At 37.6% G+C, this 24532-nt stretch overlaps 1 pseudogene; it reads right to left on the reverse strand.

The window, feature by feature from the left end:
* Nucleotides 1–4286: 4286 nt before the first annotated feature.
* Nucleotides 4287–21841, reverse strand: LOC102434741 (annotated as a pseudogene).
* Nucleotides 21842–24532: the final 2691 nt, after the last annotated feature.

Consider the following 24532-nt stretch of genomic DNA (forward strand, 5'->3'; position numbering starts at 1 on the left):
ACATCTGTAATGATTTTAACAGTAAAGATAAATTAAAAGAAAATAAAAGTAATATGGGGGCTATAGGAGAAAGTGTTAAATCAGAAGGAAAATCCTAAGCCCCAAACTGCTGATGGGACAGCAAAGGCTGTGTGCTTTCTGATCCTGAAAGTCCATGTTTCTGAGTAGGGGTCATATATAGTATAAATATTTCCATAATGTTACTTTTTTGTGGAAAATGTTGATAGTATTGAGAGCACCTCTTGGTGCTTCTCATTTCTTTTTATGACATGATAATTATTTACTAGTAACAATATGTGCCAGCCACTTAAGCAAAACATTTTAACATATATTTATAGAAGCCTTAAAATAATCCTGTACTATTATTTATTTCTTTTACAACTTAGAAAACACATGTTCACAAAGTTTAAATCCCTCAGAGAAAATCTCATAGTAAATAAGTAAAAAGTAAATCTAAATTTGAACTCAGCTTTGTGTAACACATCCATAAGTCCTTACCACCCCAAGGTTCATGGGGCTCTTTAAAAAAAATTTTTTTTTAATTTCAGAGAGGAAGAGGGAGAGGGAGAGGGAGAGGGAGAGGGAGGGGGAGAGAGAAAGAGAGAGGGAGGGGGAGAGAGAGAGAGAGAGAGAGAGAGAGAGAGAGAGAGAAGCATCAATGATGAGAGAGAATCAGTGATCAGCTGCCTTCTGCTTGCCCTGCACTGAGGATCAAGCCTGCAACCCGAGTATGTGTCCTAACTGGGAATTGAACCCTGACCTCCTGGTTCATAGGTTGATGCTCAACCACTGGACCACCCCGTCTAGGCAGGATTGGCGAAGGTGGGGGGGGCTCCCTTTTTGTAGGGCTGTGTACTACTCATCTGAATTCATTTCTTGACATCACTGTACCCACAAATGCGGTGAGTGGATATTTAATTGCAAAGAATCTGGAGAGCGTGGTAATATACTCACACACCTGAGCAAACGTCAGGAGCCTTGCATGCCAATCATGATCTGGCTGCAAGTAACAATAGACCATGAACGAGTTAGTCCTCCTTTGTGTGCTTCAGATTCTTAAGATACATAGAGAAAACTCATTGTTGTGAAAATTGCATGTGATCCTGGATCTGAAATATAAAGCATTCTACAAGTAGGAGCTATTAGCAATGTGGATAAAATTGGTCTTCATTCCACATTTAGCCTGCCAATGCTATTATACTGGCCAAACTTTCAAACCCTTTGTTTTGGGGTAGACATTTTACTTTCTGGTTTTTTGTGTGGTGTTTTTTGTTTTGTATTTTCTCCTGGGCATGACAGCCACTGGAAGCTTTCTATAAGAGCATGAAAAGGAAATAGAATCTAGGACCAAAATAGAGAATTTAGGACTCTTCCACACATTTCTTACTCGGGAATTGATACTTTCGGTAAATCCCACAAAAAAATGCTAAGAGGCAGAAGTAGCTCAAAGAGCTTAAATCCTCCTTATTATTTATGTTATTTGATTAGTGTTTCTTAACACAGCCCCAGCAGTATTTTTGTGTGAACTGACAAAAATATTAATGGCTGCTAATTTTATAGTTTCCTCTGCCCTGGATGTCCCTCTGGCAGCAGGTGGCTCCCTTGAGCTGTACTTTCTCTGCTCCAGAAGGCGGCCTGGAATTCACCTACCACTTGGTCAGTCCCCTCTACACACCATGGAAGGGAAGGCCAACTAAAATCCAGATAATCATACTGCTTTTAAAGGGCTCTCGATGCACATTCTGTGTTTCTCAATATGTGCTGGAAACATGGTAATCTACAGATTCTCTTCTCTGTGGAGGGAAACAACGCCCATGTGTTTCTCCTCTGGTTTCCCTGATTCAAGGTTTATTATGTGGTGAATTGATGATTGTTTCGGGTTAAATAGAAAGAGAAAGCAGTTCATTGACATGCTGATGTATTGTCAATTTTTCTGCCCTTAGATGCTCGGGGGTGATAAGAGAGGTGAGAGTAAATGAATCACACGTCACAGTGTCAACATTTGATGTTTTACCAAATCGGGTGGATACTTCTCCTTTATTAGGTCAGCAGGATGTGCATAGCCAGAAGCCCCAACCAGGCTATTTTAGGTTAAATGATTTTAGGTTTTACATTTTAAACATTTCTTATTGGGAAGGCAGAAAGTGATTTTATATTTTCTCTATGCTGCCAGGTTATTTTCAAAACAGAGAGTTCTGCATCTGTTTTTGCCACACTCTAGCCCTCCTGTTGGAAAGCGACACTTTAAGCAGAGAGTGCTGGGTTTCCCTGTGTTTGTTCCTTAAGTTTCAGGCGAGAAATTTTATTACCTTATAGGGTGGCAGACAGTGTCTGCCAAGATCCTTAGAACAAAAGCAAAACCAAGTACATCTAATTCAAACTTGTAAATAAATAAACACACCCAATCACCAAGTCAAGGGGTCCCATGCTAACAAGACTGATGAGTGAAGCACATCAGTGTAGTGAAAGAACAGTGTGGAACTGGAGAAATGGAAACTTCTTTTCTGCCTGACAATATTCATAGCCCAAAACTTTAAATCAATACACTAACTACACAAAATGGGTCTAGCTGCAATCTGATGTGTGTTTGCATATTGAAGACCCACGCAGTGAGGTCAAAAGAATAGAACTCTTCTCCCCTGTTTTGTTTTGTTCTGAGAGATATGGTACTGATAAGAACGAAGAGCTTGGACCAGCTGTGGGCATATATTTATTACCAGTGACAGACACCTAGGTGGGTAAGATTCAGATGAAATGAAATAGAGAACAGTGGTTCAGATAGTTTCCTCATCAAGATGCTTTGCTGTGCCTCCAAAGTTTTTTTCAAAACAAACTAGATCATTCTATTTTTTATATTAGAATAGACATTCATAGTAATTGGCTGCTTCAATATTTATTCTGGTAAATTCCAGCTTTATCTTAGATAATAGAAATAATTAGAATTCAGGGGAGATCTGGACAAAGTATGTTATTTTTATCCATAAAAATAGCATTTTAGAAATAAAAGGAAACTATAATATAAGTGTGAGGTAGAAACAAATCAAGAAAAAATATAAGATATGATAAAAGTAGCAATCATAGAATAAAGATCTTGTTTTAAGTGTATAGAGGATGGATTATTTTACTAGAAAATAAGAGTTTCCCAGAAGAAATGATATTTGAAAATTCACAAATTCCCTGATCACTGCTCATGGCTTTTATCAAACAGATCATTGGTGCCATCTATTATCCACATTTTATTTTTATCAAATAATAAAAGGTAATTGGAAGAGGATGTATATTGGTCTATAGAAGAAATGTAGGGAACATTTTTCAACAGAAGACAACTAATGAACATTAAAAAAAAAGCCATTAAGTACAGCTGCTTTATTGGGATGAGGTTTGTGATTCTGTTCTTGAACCAAGCAGACTGCCTCTAGGCAGTCTTCCCCAGGGTTCTCCCAGTCTCTCCTATAGCTCACTGCATGTCAACATGTCTTTTAAGGTTTTAGGGTCCCTACTCTCTTGTGTTTGTTTTTCTTAATTTTTTTTATGGTAACAGATGTTTCAAATTGAGCTCTTAAAAAAAAGTACATTTCACTATAGAAGTACTATTAAGTAGGTACTTAAAAATACTAGAGGTCCGATGCACAAAATTTGTACAAGGGGCTTGGCCCTCGCAGCCACGGCAGCTGCCTTGGCCCTCAGAGCCCTGGCTTTGTCCGGAAGGTGGTTCGGCTATCTGGTCTAATTAGCATATTATGCTTTTATTATTATAGATATTTACCCTGATTACCAATGCTCATGCAATAGTACATTCTACATTATGTGCATTATTTTAAAGGTCATTTTCTTTTCAGTAATAACGTAGATAAAACCATGATATTTGTTGCTTGTATCAAATGCAGGTTAAGATCCAGATAGCCTCAAAAACAAATCCTGTGAGATATTTCTCAATCTGGTCAGGTGAAATATTATGCTTAACATGTATGAATACAGTTGTAAATATTATGCTTAACATGTATGTATCAGTTTTTAACAGGCATTAAAGTCTTTAATTTAGATCGCTGTTTACAATTTGGGGACGGCGCCCTGGGTTGTTGGGCTGAGGACTGAATATATCATTTATTGGTTGGTGTCTATTCTGCTCCATTTTGGGGGTACGAGGAGTTTGCTAACAGAAAACCCCCTGTGATGAATGCAACACTATCAGCTATTAGTGCAGAAGCTTGCTGAGCAAGATTGTTTTATTTATAGGACATTTTGCTGGAAAAAAGAAAACAGTGTCCAGCCACCAAAAGTGCCAACTAACATGACTGACACAAACCCCATCTTAGGGAGAATAGGTTTCTGGAATAACCACCTTTTTCTTTTTCATTCAGTCTCATTTCAATAAACCATGTTTTTCTTTTGGTCTCAGTAGGCCTCTGTTTCATCTGCCTCACCTTCTGTGCTGTGTTAGTTTTTCTGTCTTCTTGAATTTGTTTCCATAGAGCACTCTCACTGTTCTCCATAGTCTCTTGCATTTTTGGAGGATAGTTCTGTGTACCTGTTACCTGTCAGTGTTTTTTCTTCGAGGCCTATCCTGATCCCACTGTATTTTCAGTCATTATTTTGATTGGTAAATAATCCAAAGCAGGACATAAAGGTTTTTCTTTAGAAAGTTCTTTCCACCATTTCTGTATATTTGAATCCCCTTCGTAAACATTGCTCTTTCTGTTACAGTGATGTATGAAAATCTGAGTTGATTAGGTGACTGAAAAAGTCCCATTTGATATTTTCTCATATTCAGTAACAGTTGTTTTAATGTTCATATCATCTCATTTTTCTTTTCTTTCCTTTCCTTTCCTTTCCTTTCCTTTCCTTTCCTTTCCTTTCCTTTCCTTTCCTTTCCTTTCCTGTCCTGTCCTGTCCTGTCCTTTCCTTTCCTTTCCTGTCCATCCTGCCGTGGAAAAAGTCCACCTTGTCTTCATCAAAGCCAAAGCAAAGGCCAGTGTCCAGAGTATTTGTTTCATATTAAAGCTTAATCCTATGGAGCCTGCCGGGTCTACGGGGCTAGGTTGTGCTAAACTAGAAAGGTCACCTTCCTCTGGGCAGAGAGCACCCAAATGAATGAGAGAGTGCGTTACCAGGTTGGGGAGAGCAATATCATCTCCTTTTCCCATCAGAACAAGACAGGTCTCTGCTAGAGAAAGGGTGTCTGACTGCTGATGCCTGCACTGCAGTGAATCACTGCAGGCCCATGTTCAGGATTGCAGGGCCAGATTCTCTCACTTTAAATAGGAAACAGAGAAATGAAACTGGTGATTCAGGGATCCAGAATCTCACCAGATGGCATAATGAGCACGAGATATTGTTCTGGCTTCACCTCTATTGATATATATATATTTAAATCGATTTTTAGAGAGAGAGAGAGAGAAACATCAATTTGTTGTTCCACTTATTTTATGTATTCATTGGTTGATTCTTAAATGTGCTCTGACTGGGGATCAAACCCATGAACTTGGCCTGGCCTCTGTGCTTTAACCAGCTGAACTACACAGCCAGGACTTACTGATGTTTGCTAATTGTAGTAGATGTACTGTATACTGTGACTTCACATCTTCTGACAAGAATGTCACATTGAATCCTGTTTCTTTAAACAGTATCCCTCAGTCTTCTTTTGTTAGCCAGTAATGTGTACCTTTAACTTTTTCCTTTCTGCACAACTTGGTTTAGCATGACATCCACTTTCTGTCTCTTGCTGCCAAACCATGAGCCAGCAATGACAACCTGTATTAGGAAGTGGACCCAGTGTTAAGATGTAAGTCCTTTGCGTCTCTTCTGTGTCAACTAAGCTGGCATTAATATAATCATTTTCAGCATTTTGCAGTTTAACACGACTGTGATCATCAAGTTCAGCTGCTGCCACCAATTTTGAGCATCCAACACTTCAAATTTATGCTGGATGGTGACATACTGGCTGTTGGAGGGAGCTAGTGGAGGCTCATGAATATACAATAATATACTTATGGAAACAACAAGAAAGAAAAGATATTGTGTCAAAAACTATTGTTTGAATTTAACCTTTGTAAAAATTAAATTTATTGGGGTAACATTACTTAATAGGATCATATAGGTTTCAAGCATACATTTCTATAACACAAGATCTGTATGTTGCATTGTGTGCCGCACGGCCAAGGATGGACCTGAGGAGGGGCAGTGAAGGATTGAAGAAAAGACAGACAAGAGAATACAGCTGGGGCTCGGTGGATCTCCTATGCCTGGATGAGGACACAAAAAAACCCAGCCTGCAAGCTGATGCTTTATTTTACAGTCTAATTAAAACAAGGATAGATTAACATGTATACAAATGTTCTTGTTTTGGCAACACTTGTTGCACCTCCCACAGCCCATTAGCTACTTAGGAATTAGGGAGGGTTACAAGGTCAGGCTTAATTATGCTAGGAGAGCTCTGCCCTCCAGGCTGGGACTTGTTTGTGGCCCTGCCACAGGTCAGCCCAAGGCTTGACCCTAGAGCTGCTCTCTACAGCACTGTGTGCTCACTGTCCAAAGTCAAATCATCTTCTGCCACCATATATCAGGCCCCTTCAGCCCCCTACACATTCAAACCCCCTTTCCTCTGGCAATCACCACACTGCTATTTGTATTTAATAGTTTCAGTTTTATATCTCACATATGAGTGATATCATATGATTCTAAGCTTTTTCTGACTGACTAATTTCACTCAGCATAATGTTCTCAAGGTCCATCCATGTTGTCACAAATGGCAGTATTTTGCCTTCTCTGATGGCTAAGTAGTATTCCATTGTGTATATGTACCACATCTTCTTTATCCAATCCTCTATTGCAGGATACTGGTTGTCTCCATGTCTTGGCCACCGTGAATAATGCTGCAATGAACAAAGGGGTGCATATATCTATCTTTGTGAATAAACGTATTTTCAATTTTTTTCGGGTATATACCCAGGAGAGGGATTGCTGGGTCATATGGTAACTCTGTTCTCTCTGTTCTTAATTTTTTGAGGAATTGCCAGACTGCTTTCCATAGTGGCTGCACCAATCTACATCCCCACCAGCAGTGGATGTGGGTTCCCATTTTTCCAGAGCCTGTCTAACACTTATTACTAGTCTTGTTGATAATGGCCCCTCTAATAGGTGTGAAGTGGTATCTCATTGTAGTTTTGATTTGCAATTTTGTGACTGCTGTGAGGTTGAACATCTTTTCATATATCTGTTAGCCATTCATATGTCTTCTTGGGAGAGGATCTGCTCAGGCCCTCTGCCCACTTTTTAACTGGGTGGGTTGTTTGTTTGGTGTTGAGTTTTATGAGTTCTTTATATATTTTGGATATCAGACCTTTGTGGGAGTTATTATTCTCAAATATCACCTCCCACTGGGTCCGCTTCCTCTTTGTTTTATTGGTGGTTTCTTTTGCTGTGCAGAAGATATAGTCCCTTTCATTTTTTTTTTTGCCTGTACTTCCCTTGTCTGTGGGGTTAAGTTCATAAAATATTCTCTATGACCAAGGTCCATAAGTTTAGTACCTGTGTTTTCTTCTATGTAATTGTTTCAGATCTTATATTCAGGTCTTTGATACATTTTGAAATATTTTTTGGTACAAGGAGACAAACTGTAATCTAGTTTCATTCTTTTGCATGTGGATTTTCAATTTCCACAGCACCTTTTACTGAAAGAGGCTTTCTTTTGCCCATTGTTTGTTTCTGGCTCCTTTGTTGAAAATGATCTACCCATAAATGTGTGATTTTATTTCTGGGCTCTAAATTCCGTTGCATTGGTCTCTATGTCTACTTTTCTGCCAATTCTATGCTGTTTTTATTGTCAGAGCTCTGTAATATAATTTGAAGTCCAATAGTGTGATGCCTCCAGCTTTGTTCTCTTTTTCTAGGGATTGCTTTGGCTACTCAGGGTCTTTTGTGGTTCCATACACATCTGATGATTTTTTTTGTTCTATTTCTTTAAAAAATGCCATTTGAGATTTTGATGGGAATTGCACTAAATATGTATATTGCTTTGGGTAATATGGCCCTTTTAAATATGTTGATTCTTCCAATCCATGAACACGGAATAATTTTCTCTTTTGTTGTGTCTTTTTGAATTAACATTTTTGAGTGATGCTAATTTACTTGTGGCTGAAACAGAGTGATGGTCTTGATTATTAAAGCCAAGAATAAAAACATGTTGAAAGAACAGATGGTGATAAGAAAGTCTCAGGATGATAACAACACTTGTGGTAAGAAGAGACTCTGAACTAAATATCAAAGTCATCAGTAAAAAGCCTGCCTTAGAAATGACAATAGATTGTCATTAATTGAATTAGTTGCTTCCTCTCAAATTTTTGAGTTTGTGGTCATCTCTTAGGCACTCAAAATGTTCACAGCAAGCAACATTATGCATTTCTGTGTTTTCCTGATTTGAAATGGCATAATCATGAAAGATTATATGTTCAGAATGTATTATTGCTATTATAAAATGCATTTGGTCTGCTTATACATTTTGTGATCTCTTTAGATCAATTTCCCAGGGCTTCATAACCTACATTTCAGGAATTACTTAACAATACAAACCTGTTATGTCCTTGATATGTTCTTTCATTAAGCAGAAATAAAGAGTGAATATTCCTTCTTTCTGTTTTTTCTTTCTTTTAATAACAGTTCCCCTCCAGGAAGAATATAAAACAGATCCAAAAATGCCAATAATGAAACAATATAAAGTAATTTTTCAGGTCCCCTAAATTGCCACTTATTAATTGACCCCTGTTTTCCTTTTGAAAAGTAAGTTTTTGGAGTACGAGACTAGGTATTTCTGTGTCTTACCAAGATACAGGAAGGTGTGCAACAAATTTGGATGAGTTGTTTTAGAAGCGATATGTAATTTCTAAATGAGACTTGGATAAGAGCCTAAGTCTAATCCCTCTGTGAATAAAGATGCAAAGGGTTGTCAGAACAGTTTGGTTCATCAAGCTATAAAGTGAAATTTATTATGACACTCTTGGCACATGTGAAACCAACAGAATTAAACCCTAAGCCTTAGGAATCCTTCACACAGGATCTGATTCTAAGAGGCAAGAGACAGTTTTATGGACTGGATATATATACTACATGATTGGGGCATGATTTGAGGACAAATACCAATAACTCGCTAATTAGTTTTTAGTAATTTCATGGCTTGAATATTACTTTCCAATTAAGTCTGTTTATAAACAGAGTTATTTTTATTCTTCTAATATTAAATATTGATGCATAGTTAGTGAACAATAGTGGCTCTTAAGACCTGAATGTATGTTATTTTTTATATATCCAATTATGATAATGTATACAATAAAAAGTAACATCTTTATTTTGTTCACACTCTTCCTAATTGAAGAAAATATGAGGTCTTTAACTGCAACAAGAAGTCATTTTTAGGGATCTATTTTAGAGGTGTTTCAGTAGTATTTCCTGCGGGGTTAGATGAGGTTATGAGAGAATAAGTAGGAATCAGTCAGTCAAAGCCACAGGAAGGATGCAGAGCCATTAAGTAAGATGAAGTAGGCAGAGGGAGAACAAGTTTTAGAGGGATTCTCAGAATTTTACTTTTAGACATGCTGATTTAGTTTATCTTCCAATTAAGTAAATATGTCCAATGGATTTACATCTATAAGTCTTGGAGTGCATTGAATAACCTTGACAGGAGATTTTCATGTTAGAGTGTTTGGCATTGAGATGGTGACTGATACAACTGGACAAGATCATGACAGCGTGACTAGAAAAATAGGACAGTAGGGCAGAACTAAGTTCTGGGAAACTCCAGTCTTTAGAAACCAAAAAAGAGAAAAGATCATTATGTTGAATGAGACAGAAATATATTTGATGTAAGGAAATACAGATGAACATTCAAAGGACATTGTTTAAAGAATTAAGGTTTATTTTAGGAGACTCTACAATTTGATAGTCAATAAGGGTTGGCTCATAGGAAACACTTACTACTTACCTGAGTAGCCTATATTATTTGGCTAAGGTTTACTTTTTGCCATGGCTTTTAGGTTTAATAGTGAAGAAGGCCTTTGGAAATTTACACAATTGTCATTCAAGTAACAATTTAAAAAATGTATGTCAATTTTGAATGACGTCGATCTTGACAAAGGAGTGGAGATCAAGCTCATGAACACTAGGAAATAATAGAATTTCCTGTGGAAAGTATGGTAGAAAAAAGAAGCGTGTGACATTATTTGCCCTAATTCAATACGTTTCCTTTATTTTAGGAGTCTTCTTTGGTACACTGCTAAGCCTGTTAGAGCTCAGTATATCCATAGTCAATTTTAAATCTTTCCACACAGTCACTAGTAAGTGGTACAGAGATCTTAAATCTAATTCTAATATACCTAACTACACAGGTACTCTTTAGGTGAGATTTGGGATTTGATCTTTCAACAGAGGTTTGCAACTTTCTCAGTGCAAATCTACCAAGACTGTGGATTCTTAGGTTGTTTAATTCTGCTATCCTTTGCTGGGTTATATAGAATTTATGGGGGCATTTTATAAAATTAAATGGTCACAGTGGCTTTAGTGGGCTCACAGAAGCCACAAGATAATGCATCTTTTTTAACAGAGAAATAAGTTAAGGATGTAATGATCATCTTTTTGTTTTTTCAGAGTGCTCTATTAGTGTCACTCTCTCTAAAGCTTATTACAGTGAACACTAAATCCGGATTCATTGTTATGCTAACCAATGCATAAGTATTTTTTCATTGTGTTTCTATGTTTTTTTAAAAAATCAAAATAATTTAAAAGCATAAAATCTATGCTTTTAAACTACATCTTTTCCTATACCTATTTATGTATATCTATCTCACCATAACTAATACTACATTGCACCAATTGATAAAAATATTTTTATCATAGCCTAATTTCTTCAGCAACAGAATTCTATGGAGGGCTTTAGGTCTTTTGTGTCTGCTATTAATGACCACATATCTATATTTTATTGATTTTAAAGTATTTGCAATGAATGACAGTTTCTTTTTTCATTGCATTCTCTCCTGAAGGCACACTGCCTCCTTTGTTGTTGGTGCAGAAAAGAAATTCCATTTTTTTATTGTTTAAAGCAGGGGTCCTCAAACTACGGCCTGCGGGCCACATGCAAATACAAATATTGTATTTGTTCGCATTTTGTTTTTTTACTTAAAAATAAGATATGTGCAGTGTGCATAGGAATTTGTTCATAGTTTTTTTAAAAACTATAGTTCTGCCCTCCAATGGTCTGAGGGACAGTGAACTGGCCCCTGTTTAAAAAGTTTGAGGACCCCTGGTTTAAAGTATTACAAATAGTAGTACATATGTCTCCTTTTCCCCCCACTGACCTCCCTCCCCACCTTCCCCACCCCATGGCACATGCCCTCACCCTCTAGAGTCTGTGTAGATTGGTTATGCTTATATGCAAGCATACAAGTCCTTTGGTTGATCACTTACCCCCACTCCCAACACTCCCCAGCCTTCCTACTGTAATTTGACAGTCTGTTCAATACTTCTCTGCCTCTGTATCTATCTTTTTGTTCATCAGGTTATAATGTTTTTTATTATCCATAAATGAGTGAGATCATGTGGTATTTTTCTTCCACTGACTGGCTTATTTCACTTAGCATAATGCTCTCCAGTTCCATCCATGCTGTTGCAAATGGTAAGAATTCCTTCTTTTTTACAGCAGCGTAGTATTTCATTGTGTAGTTTTCTAATCCATTCATCTGTTGATGGGCACTTAGGCAGTTTTCAAATCTCAGCTATTGTAAATTGTGCTGCTAAGAACATAGTGATGCATATATCCTTTCTGATTGGTGTTTCTGATTTCTTGGGATATAATCCTAGAAGTGGGATTACTGGGTCAAATGGGAGTTCCATTTTTAACTTTTTGAAGAAACTCCATACTGTTCTCCACAATGGCTGCACCAGTCTGTATTCCCACCAGCAGTGCAAGAGGAGTCCTTTTTCTCCACATCCTCACCAGCACTTGTCCTTTGTTGATTTGTTGACGATAGCTATTCTGACAGGTGTGAGATGGTATCTCATTGTTGTTTTGGTTTGCATCTCTCCGATGACTAGTGACTTTGAGCATGTTTTCATATTTCTCTCAGCCTTATGTATGTCCTCTTTCAAAAAGTGTCTATTTAGGTCCTTTGCACATTTTTTGATTGGATTGTTTATCTTCCTTTTAAGTTGTATGAGTTCCCTATAAATGTTGGAGATTAAACCCTTATCGGTGATAACATTGGCAAATATGTTTTCCCATGCAGTGGGCTTTCTTGTTGTTTTGTTGATGGTTTCTTTTGCTGTGCAGAAGCTTTTTATTTTTATATAGTCCTATTTGTTTATTTTTTCCTTAGTTTCCATTGCCCTAGAACAGTGATGGCGAACCTTTTGAGCTCGGCGTGTCAGCATTTTGAAAAACCCTAACTTAACTCTGGTGCCGTGTCACATATAGAATTTTTTTGATATTTGCAACCATAGTAAAACAAAGACTTATATTTTTGATATTTATTTTATATATTTAAATACCATTTAACAAAGAAAAATCAACCAAAAAAATGAGTTCACGTGTCACCTCTGTGACACGCGTGTCATAGGTTCGCCATCACTGCCCTAGGAGTTGTATCGGTAAAGATATTGCTATGACAAATGTCTGTTATTTTGTTGCCTATGGCTTTAGAGGAATACATAAACAAATGGAAGAATATACCATGTTCATGGATTGGATTAAAATGTCCATACTACCCAAAGCAATCTATAAATTCAATGCAATCCCCCTTACAATACCAATGTCATCCTTTAAGGACCTAGAACAAACTCTCCAAAAGTTCATCTGGAATAAAAAAAGACCCCAAATAGGTGCAGCCATCTTGAGAAAGAAGAACAAAGTTGGAGGGTTCTCAATACCAGATATCAAGCTTTATTACAAAGCCACTGTTCTCAAAACTTCCTGGTACCGGCACAAGAACAGACATATAGATCAATGAAACACAACAGAGAACCCAGAAATTGACCCAAGCCATTATGCTCAATTAATATTTGATAAAGTAGGCAGGAGCATACAATGGAGTCAAGACAGTCTCTTCAATAAATGGTGTTGGGAAAATTAGACAGATACATGCAAAAAAATGAAACTAGTCCACCAACTTACACCACACACAAAAATAAACTCAAAATGGATAAAGGACTTAAATGTAAGATGGGAAACCAAAAAATCTTAGTAGAAAAGAAATTTTTAGCCTGGACTTAATGAATGTAGTGTGGTATGTACGTCTCAAAGAACCAAAAATCCTCTAAAACTGTGCATGTTGAGCATTGGAACTGTGTTTTCTTTCTTCCTTTCACAGGCTTCTTCAGAGAGTCCATGAACTCTAAAGTGTTACTGACTCCCCAGGAAAATTCCAATGTAATGTAGGAATTGGTGTTACAATCCACAAATAGCAAATCATTAGGAACCACCATCTTTGAATTTCCCTTCATAATGTACCATAGTACGTTTTTCCTAATGCTCTCACTTGCATCTGAAAAGCAACTAAGAACATCTCTTGCATTACATCTACAAATATTTTGCTTTCTTGCAGAAAGAGAAGCAGAAATGGGTTTAATCATAGTGTAGAAAAGAGGACAAAGGCCTGTGTAGGAATTTAAGGATGGTGACATTCAAAGGATACAATATAGTGTTTCTATAGTCCCCACTAAGTTGCCCTAATAAAGATACGATACTGTAGAATGCTTAGGGTTCTCTCTTTTAAAAAAAAAAAAAGTACCCATGAAAATGTAAACACATTGTACTTTGTAACTTTACATTTATTTATTTCCTTTAATCTTCTTGTAAATATTAATCATCTGATTAATATTTACAAGAAGATATCAGCCCTGAACGTATAACTAATTAGTGAGTTTCAAAAACTATATGGAATATGGTAACTTCTTAGAGAACACAGATTTGAGTAAGAAATAAAGTGGGCATGAGAAAAGAACAACTCTGGACATGTGGTCAGAGAAAGAAAAATTCTTAGCCTCTGAGAATTGAAAAAGAGGGGGGAGAGGAGAGGGTGTCTTTTGCCTTATAATTTTTCTAAAACTTACTTTTAACAATAATGGCGCTACATCCATAGAGACAAATTGCATCCATACCTTTTCACCATCAATATAAAGATAATTTAAATTGCAATAATCACTAAGGAAGGAAATTTTGCATCTCCCCTGGCTAGCTAGGAGTTATTTCTGAAACGTAGCCACAGGTGTTGTCGAGGGTTTTGCTTTTCAATTATCTGGGGTGAAGGATCAGCTTTTTCTTTTTCTCAATTTGTCATAGACCAATACCTTTGTAAAATACAATAAAAATGAATTAGGAGAAAAAAAACCCCATTCAATTCCCACTTTGTTATCAGTAGATTCAACAGGCATGAAATTACTCTGTTCAGTTTTAAATGATTACTCTCAAATTCTGTGCATCATCTCAGACAGGTAACAAACATTCTGAAGATAATCTTCAGTTGGCATGTCACTGCTAAGTAGCTTTGATTGAGGAGAGTAGTGCACACAGAGAAAGCAAAAAAAATAGACTTCCAGACCTTTATGAGAGAGAGAGAGAGAGAGAGAGAGAGAGAGAGAGAGAGAGAGAGAGACTCTGAGACTCTGCGACTCTGCCTTCGAACTCTTTCTCATGTAGGAACTCTGTTTGGCTTTGAAGTATGTTTTCCTTGCTTTCAAACAAAATTCATTCACAGGCTAGATTGAGACTCACATAGTGACCCTCTAAACCAGCAGTTCTCCAAGGATTTTCACACTTGAAGATATTTTTTAATTTTGTAGACTTTTTTGCTTATCAGATTGTTTTTGGCTTATTTCATTTAGCATAATGCCTTTTTATTTCATAAAGAGTTAGGCCTTTATTAACTTTAAACAATATGTGTGTACTCGGGTAAGATCTTTAATGACTTTTATTTCGAAATAGTAAAGGGAACAATGTAAATTATTAGTTTGGAATTATTAGAACACTAGTAGCCTGGCGCACGAAATTCATGCACATCAAAGGGGAATTAATTACCGGAGATATTTTAATATATTTTATTGATTTTTTACAGAGAGGAAGGGAGAGGGATAGAGAGTTAGAAACATCGATCAGCTGCCTCCTGCACACCTCCTACTGGGGATGTGCCCACAACCAAGGTACATGCCCTTGACCAGAATCCAACCTGGGACCCTTCAGTCCACAGGCTGACGCTCTATCCACTGAACCAAACCGGTTAGGGCCAGAGATACTTTAATATTGCTATTTGCCCTTTCTCTATAATAGAAGCATGAGAGAGTAAAGGAAATTAGTAAAATGTACATGAAAATAATATATAAACTTATTAATAAACAGTAACAAAAGGATATAACAACAGAGGCATGATATAAAAATGACAAAAACATGATATGAAAACAACACAAAAATGATATTAAAACAACAGTGATGCAAACAATGACTGATAAAGTGATTAAACTTATTCTAATATCTCCCTGTACACCACATTAAGAGTGAAAACAGCCCTAACTGGTTTGGCTCAGTGGATAGAGTGTCAGCCTGCAGACTGAAGGATCCCAGGTTCGATTCCGGTCAAGGGCATGTACCTTGGTTGCAGGCACATCCCCAGTAGGAGGTGTGCAGGAGGCAGCTGATCAATGTTTCTCTCTAATCAATGTTTCTAACTCTCTACCCCTCTCCCTTTCTTTCTGTAAAAAAAAAATCAATAAAATATATTAAACAAAAAAGAGTGAAAACACTTTCAGAGTGCTTGACTAATTTCCCTTGTGATGAAGTATTTAGAACTTTAACTGTAACGTCACATGCTCTTCAAACTTGAGAAAAAGCAACATATAACTGACCATGTGCAAAAATGGGTTCAGGTAGGAATATTCCTACTCTGTCTAGAGTTTGTCCTTGTGATTAATTAATAATCATCGCAAATGCTGGCATCACAGGAAACTATTATTGAATTAATTTAAATGGGAGGCCAATGTCAGATGGGGACAAATCAATTCTTGGAATCATAACAACCTCTCCCTCTGCAGATCCTGTTAATACTTCAGCTTCGATAAAGTTAGGTCATAATCTTTTGATAATAAATCTGGTACCATTACAAAGACCCCATTTACTATTAAGATTTCTCAATAGCATGATGATTGCACCACTTTCAATTTTAATTTATGACACAGCATTCCGAAGGAGTAATACTATTAAGAAATTCGATGGCAAAATTTTCCTTTTCAGCATCATCTGTTGAATCAATGGAATCATCACTCAAATATATGTGAAAATCTCCATTGAGTATATTCAAAATGTCTTCATTTAATTTTTGAGCGTGCTCATTTTTTTTGGACCAAGAATTGCATGTTTAGATATGTTTTTAATATTATCTATAGGTATACTATTTCCAAAGGAGCTTCAATAATAGATCCATTACAAATCATTTCACAGGGGATTTCAATAATAGCCATTCCTAAATGAAAACTGCTATGAAGTTTGCCATCTCTAAATTTTACTAACTATTCACTATAAGCAGAATCCTCTGATTTCATATTTGTTTTAAGAGACAATTTATTGGAACATCCCCAAACATTATAGTACTTTAAACTCGTTTGTACTATGGCCAATCCCATAGCATGCGGTACAATACTGAGACATTGTTGAAAATCCCCTCCAAGAAGGAGAACTTTCCCACCAAATACAACATTCAAATTCATAATTTCTCTTAGTAATCTGTCTATGGCATTTATAGCATGACTGGATGCCATGATGCATTCATCAATAATGAGAAGTTGGGCCTTTTTAATAGTTTTAGCAACTTCACTGTTTATATCGAGTCTAGAAATTGAAGTTTCATTTAATGGAATTGGTCATTTATATTGGGAATGAAAGGTTCTTCCACCGAGAAGTAAATTTGCAGCAATTCCTGTAGTCACTATGGGTAAAACAGTACCACCATAACCTCTAATATAATGTATTAAAACTTTATTGTGGGGAGCTGCTACAGTGTTTTGGACAGGTTCAAGCCTTGGACTGATGAGAGGGCATAGTCCTCTCATTGCCACGTGCAAGTCCCAGCTTGGAAGGCAGGGCCCTCCCAGAGCAATTATAGCCAACAGCTATAGTTGTAAGTTTGAACCTATGGTCCAAACACGTGGCTCCACGTGCCTATGTGATGTAGGCTTGATAGAGTTCAGGTGCATGTAGTTGAGTAGGATTGAAACCCAGGAGAATGTTGTAAACATCTTGGTCATGCCCTTACTTTGCCTTGTGGCATCTGCTATAAAATAAAGACATGGCTGTGGGCATGGTCACTGTCTCTCAGAGAAGTAGCATCCCAGCGAGACCCAGCTTTCATTCTCTTGTCTGTCTTTTCTAAGCCTTTCAGCCGCCCCCACTCAGGTTCACCCTTGGTTGTGCTGGCGCGGCACACTTTATAAACATATGCCTCCATGCTCCGAGGGTGTGGAAACAGCTCCAGGAAACAGCTCGGGGGAGGGTGTAGCTGTTTCCAAGACAACCCCTGCAGGACTGACTTCCTTCTGGTTGGTCGCGCCTTGGGTCATGATGTTACACCCAGGGTTTTTATATAAGTAGATAGATTGAAAAACAGTTATATAATCCTGTGCTGTGTACCAGTCCTATTTTTTTGTAAATTCCATGTAGGGAGAATCTATAGTTTATGTTCTAGACAACTGAGTGTTATTTAAGAGACATGCTTATACACATCTTATATAGACTTAAAGTTAATCTTCTTTTCTAAACTTCACAAATTTATTCCTGGTTTTATCAGACTAATTTTGTCAAAACCTCCTCCTATTTTTATCTTCTCTTCAAACATAATATTCCTATCAATAATAACCTAACAAAAAGATTAGCAAGAAAAAGAAAAAAAGAAACATGTTACAATAAAAGTTATGTATGTATATTAGCTTAATCTAGATGCTAGAAAGTCAAACACCCCATCAAATACAAAGGAAGAAAAACAGCGAATCTCAAGAGCCCTAAGTTATCAACTTAATGAAAATTTCCATTTCCATCTTGGAGCTCCTCATGTATCTACTGATATACAAGCTCAAGGTTAACCACAGATTAAGGCTGGAGCATTTAGTATTACTTTCTAGCCTTACCTTCCCCCAAAACTTCATGTATTTTATTCTTCATAAGCTAAGGATAAATTCAATACATACTCTGTGAAAGACAATCATCTGACCTCAAGGTGCAATCTTTTAGATGTGTCCTTAGATAAAATCAGTTGCTTGTCTTAACTGCTGGAGCATTTCCTGGAAGAAAAATACAAAAATTAAAATTTTGATGCCTAGGCAATCTCTTGATCCATCCCTTGCCAGTGCAGGGAAATCCACCTCTCATTTAATTCTTCCCAAGTAGTACGTTTTTTAATTTCTTCTCTGTCATGGCTGGTCAGTGAGGTTGCATAGTGATGAGAAGAGGCTGGGCAGCACCAAGATCATGCATTCCACCTGGAGAAGGCATTGGGATGATGATAAAAAAGGTCTTAAAGAGGACAATTATATAACCAGTTGGCTATTTATAAGTAAAGGAGATTAAGAGGAGAGAGGAATGACAAAGTGAGAATTAGTGATGGAAACCCAGGACCCAAGAGGAACCTAGAAACATTTATTCTCTTAACTCTCTTGATTCAAAGCCATCTGATATAATCTTTATAAAAATGCAATTCTAAGAAAATACTCTTAAGCTAAGTAGCTTGTTTAATGTAATTTTTTACTTTCACTTTATAAAGCAGAAAAGCAAAACATAAATATATTCAGAGTTGTTAGGCGATAATATGAACTATGGTATTTCAAAATTGCATAAAAAATTCCACAAAGCCTTGGCTGGGTGGCTAAGTTAGTTGGAGCATCATCCTATATACCAAAAGTTGGAAGGTTCAATTCTTCTCAGGGCACATACCTAGATTGCAGGTTCAATCCCCTGTAGGGGAGTTTAAGGAAGGCAACCAATTGATATTTCTCTCTCTCCCTCTCGCTCCCTTCCTTTCTCTCTCTGAAATCAATAAAAACATATCATCAGGTGAAGATTAAAAAAATTCCACAAAATATATCTTGTTAAGAATATATCCATATGATTAAGATTATAGATGATTTAAGGAGAGTCAGCTTTCCTTATAAATTGAAGACACAGAGCTCCTTAATCCATAAATATTACATTAAAGCTTTATCTTCTTATATGAAATTGAAGATTTTCTATATTTAAATGCACACTACCAGGAAGAGAGTAGGAAAATATATTGATTATTGTTATGGGTCTACTACACTCCTGTTTGTTTGACTTGTGCTTTTCTAACAATTTTGCCATTTACACAAGTGAAAACATAGGAAGAATAATATTTAAATATATGAAGGATCTAAACTGAGACCAGGTTCTAAACTGAGACCTATAGCATAGAAAAGAATCTCCATTCTTCCATTTGAGCATGATGAAAACCTGAGTCATGCTTTCATCTTCTTTCTCCCTCTCCTTCACCCGCCATATCCAATGTAGCATTGAGGGCTACATAATTTACCTCCAAATAGTTCTAAAATCTGTATATACCTCTTCAATCAATAGCTTCTGCTATATTTCCTAGGAGAATTGAGAAGATTGCTAACTTCTCCCCATTCTTTCATTCTTTCCACCTTCCATCTGTTCTCCACTGTGAAACCAAACAATGCAAACAGAAAATGTTTATTTTTTGACAGACTTAGTATCTATATATATAAAAGCCTAAGTGACTGAACAACCGGTCAACCAGTTGCTATGACGCGCACTGACCACCAGGGGGGCAGATGCTCAATGCAGGAGCTGCCCCCTGGTGGTCTTTGCGCTCCCACAGTGGGAGCTCTGCTCAGCTAATCGAGGGGCGCCAGATGCTGGGCTCATGGCTGGCAAGTACATCTGCAGCGGCACAAGCCTCTCCCACCTTCGTGACAGGGGGAGCGGTGTGGTGCCCAGGCTCAGGGCTCCTCCCTGGCCACCTGCTGCTTCACACACTACTACATCCCTGTGGGGATGCCATGGCCTGTGGGGATCAGCCGAAACTGGCAGTCAACATCCCCTGAGGGGTCCCCAGGGGTCCTGAATTGCGAGAGGGTGCAGGCCAGGCTAAGGGACCCCACCGGTGCATGATTCCGTACACCAGGTCTCTAGTAGTATAATATAATCGACATATAATCAAGTGCACATATTAAAAATATAGCATTTGATAATTTTTAATCTGTATATAATTCCTGAAATGATCAAAACACTCATAATAATGGACACACCACACAAAATTTCCTTCTGTCCTTTGTACTCTGTCGTATTCCCCTTCTTACCTATTCCTCCTGCTCCACACAACTACGGAGCCACTTTCTGTCATTATAAATTAGTTTAAATTATCTAGAATATTATATAAATGAGGCCATGTAGTGTATACTTTTTGTCTGTCTCTACTTAGCATAATTATTTTGAAATTCATCTATGTTGTGTATAACAGTTTATTCTTTTGTATGGATGAATAACACTGCATTGTATAGATCAGTGGTCGGCAAACTCATTAGTCAACAGAGCCAAATATCAACAGTACAACGATTGAAATTTCTTTTGAGAGCCAAATTTTTTAAACTTAAACTATATAGGTAGGTACATTGTTATTAACTTAATTAGGGTATTCCTAAGGCTTAGGAAGAGCCACACTCAAGGGGGCAAAGAGCCACATGTGGCTCGCGAGTCACAGTTTGCTGACCACTGGTATAGATATACCACTGATGGTTTACCCATTTACTGTTGATGAACATTTTAGGTGTTTCCAAGTTATAGCTAGTATAACTTTAGCTGCAATAAGTATTGTGCAAAATTCTTGGCAAAATACATTTATTTGGGTAAAAATCTAGGAGTACAATGGAAGGGATATGTGGTAGCTTTATACTTTACTTTATCCCATTGAATTGCCTTGGCATTTTTTTGGCAAAAATAAATTGATCATTGAGTGTGTATTCCTAAGTTCTTTACTTTGTTCCTTTGATCTGCATATCTGTCTTTACTCCAATAGCACACCATTTGATTACTCTATATGTCTTGAAATAAGGTAGAGTCATTTCTTCCTTTTCTTTTTCTTTTTTAAAGTTTTCCTTATTGTTCTTTGCATACCCATATGAATTTTAGTATCAGATCATCAACTTGTTCAAAAACCTGCTGAGATTTTATTGAACCTACTAGAGGCTGGATGCATGAAATTCCTGCTAGGGGCTCGGCCCTCGCAGCCCTGGCTTTGTCCAGAAGGACGTCCGGAAGGTCATTTGGCTGTCTGGTCTAATTAGCATATTACGCTTTTATTATTATAGATGATTTGATTTGGAGAGAATTAACATTTTAGCAGTATTACTTGTTGTGTTTCATGAACATGGTGCATTACTCCATTTACTTAGATCTTCTGTAATTTCAGTTTTTGCAGTTGTAAGTGTAAAGAACTTCTATATTTTTATCAAATGAATCCTTTAGTGTTTCACATTATTGTATGTATCTGTTTCTTTGGTATGCCATTTAGGCTGGGAGCAGTTTAAAAAAATTTTGAGTTTTGGTTATTTTTACTCTTTGCCATAAATTTTATAAGATATTGAAGATTTTAAAGAATATGGATTATGTTATTTTCCTCTAAAATACGTTTTCTCCTAACAGATTGTTAAATTCCTGGAAAGTCACTTTGATCTTGTCAAAACTTGCATGTTGGCTTCATAGAGGGAAGTCGGTGTCAGTTTTGTCCTTACTCCTGGAGTCTGGTTCTTCCTCCAAGGGTACAGTCTTTGGAAGACAGGACTCCCCCATTTTCGCCCCTCTTACATGCCAGCATCTCTTCAGTCCTCTGGCTTCTGAAACTGCTTCTCAGCCTCCCAGAGGACCTTTTTGCACAAGGACAGCTTAGTAATCAGCCAAATACACTGAAGCTTGTTTTTCTTCAGTCCACCGCCCCTTGCCCACTCACAAAAAATCAAAGTTGTGTTTAAGGTCCTACATGGTGACAGCTTGACATTTTTACCCAGCAAGAGTGAGACTGTCTGTATCTATTGCTCTGAATTGAATCTTTAAAACCACCCTCAGGGAGACAGTTTGTTTGAATGCAGGGCTCATTTTTTGACCTTTCCTTCCATCTAGGGATCAAAGCCTTGGGTTGGTTGCTATCCAAAGCCAGGAAAAAAAAGAAAGAGGGAGGGAGGAAGGGAGGGAGGGAGGGAGGGAGAGAGAGAGAGAGAGAGAGAGAGAGAGAGAGAGAGAGAGAGAGAGAGAGAGGAAGAAAGAAAAAGAGTTGTTTTTTATTTTTTATCTAGTTTATAATTGTTTAGAGTCAGAAGATGAACTTTGTCAATTTAAGAAGAGAAATGTTAATTTTTCTTTTCAAATGAAAAATTATCAGTTATCAGCCCAAAACTCTTAAGTCACCTTCCATTTTTCCTAATAGCATACCTGAAATAGCCGGAATTTTGCCTCTTTCCAACACACACTAATATGTACACACTGTGCTCAGCTCCCTGCACTTAGTGGAATGGGTTTCATACCCACAAAACTTTTGTGCTTCTATTTGCTTGTGTGGAGAAGAGGGAGCTCTTCAGAAAGAATTGTCACAGCGATCCAATCCTCAATTCCCAACTGGGCAGGTCATGGTGGGTAGTCAAGTCCCAGGCATGAAACTTATTTACTGAAAGGCTTTTAAGCAAGCCCTGTCCATTGTTCCTGCGCATCTAGGATAACACACCTTTCAAATGCGAGGAGTAATACCCCTTGAAGTTTAATCACTCCCAAGAAAGCACAAAATCTTTAATTATCCTGTAATCCAATCTCCACCTTGCGGTCTCCCACCTTCATGTAATCTTCCTTAAATCCCCTCTTTAATTGCAAATGCATAAAAGAAACTGCAACCTGAAACTGAAGCACTTGAAATTTTACAAATTTATTTTACAATTTTTTTCAGGTAATTATTGTCAGTTTGGCTTAAATGAACTATTATAAATATTCTCTACAGGTTTGGCTGTTTTTTGTGTGGACATTGACTTGGTATGGCCAGCAGGATTCCAACAAAGCACGCCCTGAACCACCCTGCGGACCCCAGACTCAGCGCCAGGTAAGTGCAAGGGCCCATGGTGCCCCACCGGCTCCCGGCTTCTCATCAGAGGAGCTTGGGTGAGTTTTCTCTCGGAATCCCGAGCCTCTTTGCTTTTAGTAGCAAGTCCAAGACTTTATTTGAGTTGTTCTTAGAAAATCCTGGATGTGGATAAGGGTTGAGACAACCCAGGGAAAGTTAAAAAAAAGGGTGGGTTGCTGCTTTTCATTTTGGCTCTTAATTGGACTGCTTACTGAGAGTCTGAACAAAGTCTTTGCTAGTTAAATGAGAAACTGATCTCTCTTTAAAGTAGGAGTAAGGACACTTGCTCCCCCAACCCAAATGGGGTCACAGTAGTTGTTTCTGAAACCCAAATCTGACGTGGGGGAGAAGGGTTCCACAAAGTGTCCAGTGTGGAAACCCAACTGATCTGGGAGAGGTGAGCAGGAGACCTGGGGAGTGTTCGTTGTGAAGGGCAAGGTGCCCTGGGAGGGATGCACCCCTAGAGAGGGGCTGGTGCCTTGGGAAGTGTTGCAGTACCTGCAGCGTTCAGTAAGCTCCTGCCGGCTCTTGCTGGGGTATTAGGTGACTAAGGATCTTTGTGGGTTGCCGAAGGAAAAATTTCCTCAAGGGTGTGAAGCAGTACTGTGGGAATACTCACCACCTTTGTTTTATCTGGAGGTATGCACATAAAGGCTGGTTTTCACTAGAAGTTTTTTCAGTGAATCTAGAGATCTCAAAATTAACATGGAAATCGTACCTTCATGGCCAACGAGATTGAGGACAGTCACCCTCCCATTAATACTAAGATGGCCGAAATGAGGATCCTTTGATATTTATAAATTCATCTTTTTCACGGACAATTAGAAAAAAAACTGGCTATAAAATTGGGCAGGATTATTGGAAAGAATAGTAATTTTGTCTCTTGAAGCTTCAAAAAAAAGATTTTAGATAAATGAATCAACCTATAATGTTTAGGTGTTTTTTGGGTTTTCCTATATAGTTCAACTGTTTATGGTTACTGAAAATATATAAGATCATTGTTAATACTCTTTTTATGGTTTACATAAATGTTATACTAGATGCCAAATGCAGAAAAATGAGACAGAGGGCAAAACTTGGATCATGATAGGTCACAGGGTACAAATGATCCAGAGTGGTTTTTGTTGTTGTTTTTGTTTTGCAATGAAGGCCATAAGACCTGACTGCCTTCCATTTACCTGCCCTTCCCTTTTTTGGAAAATGTGGCTTCAACTCACATCCCATGGTTATGGCACCTTTCAACAAGGTGACCTCAATACTGGGATTGCCTAGGAATGAGCCTTTCTATGCTGTGAGACCATACAAACTATCAGACCAATAGGTTGGTCATCAGTACATCTTTTTTAAAAATTAAATCTTTATTGTTCAGATTATTACAG

The sequence above is a fragment of the Myotis lucifugus genome, unplaced genomic scaffold (genome assembly GCF_000147115.1).
Source record: "Myotis lucifugus unplaced genomic scaffold, Myoluc2.0 scaffold_281, whole genome shotgun sequence".
Taxonomy (NCBI): Eukaryota; Metazoa; Chordata; class Mammalia; order Chiroptera; family Vespertilionidae; genus Myotis; species Myotis lucifugus.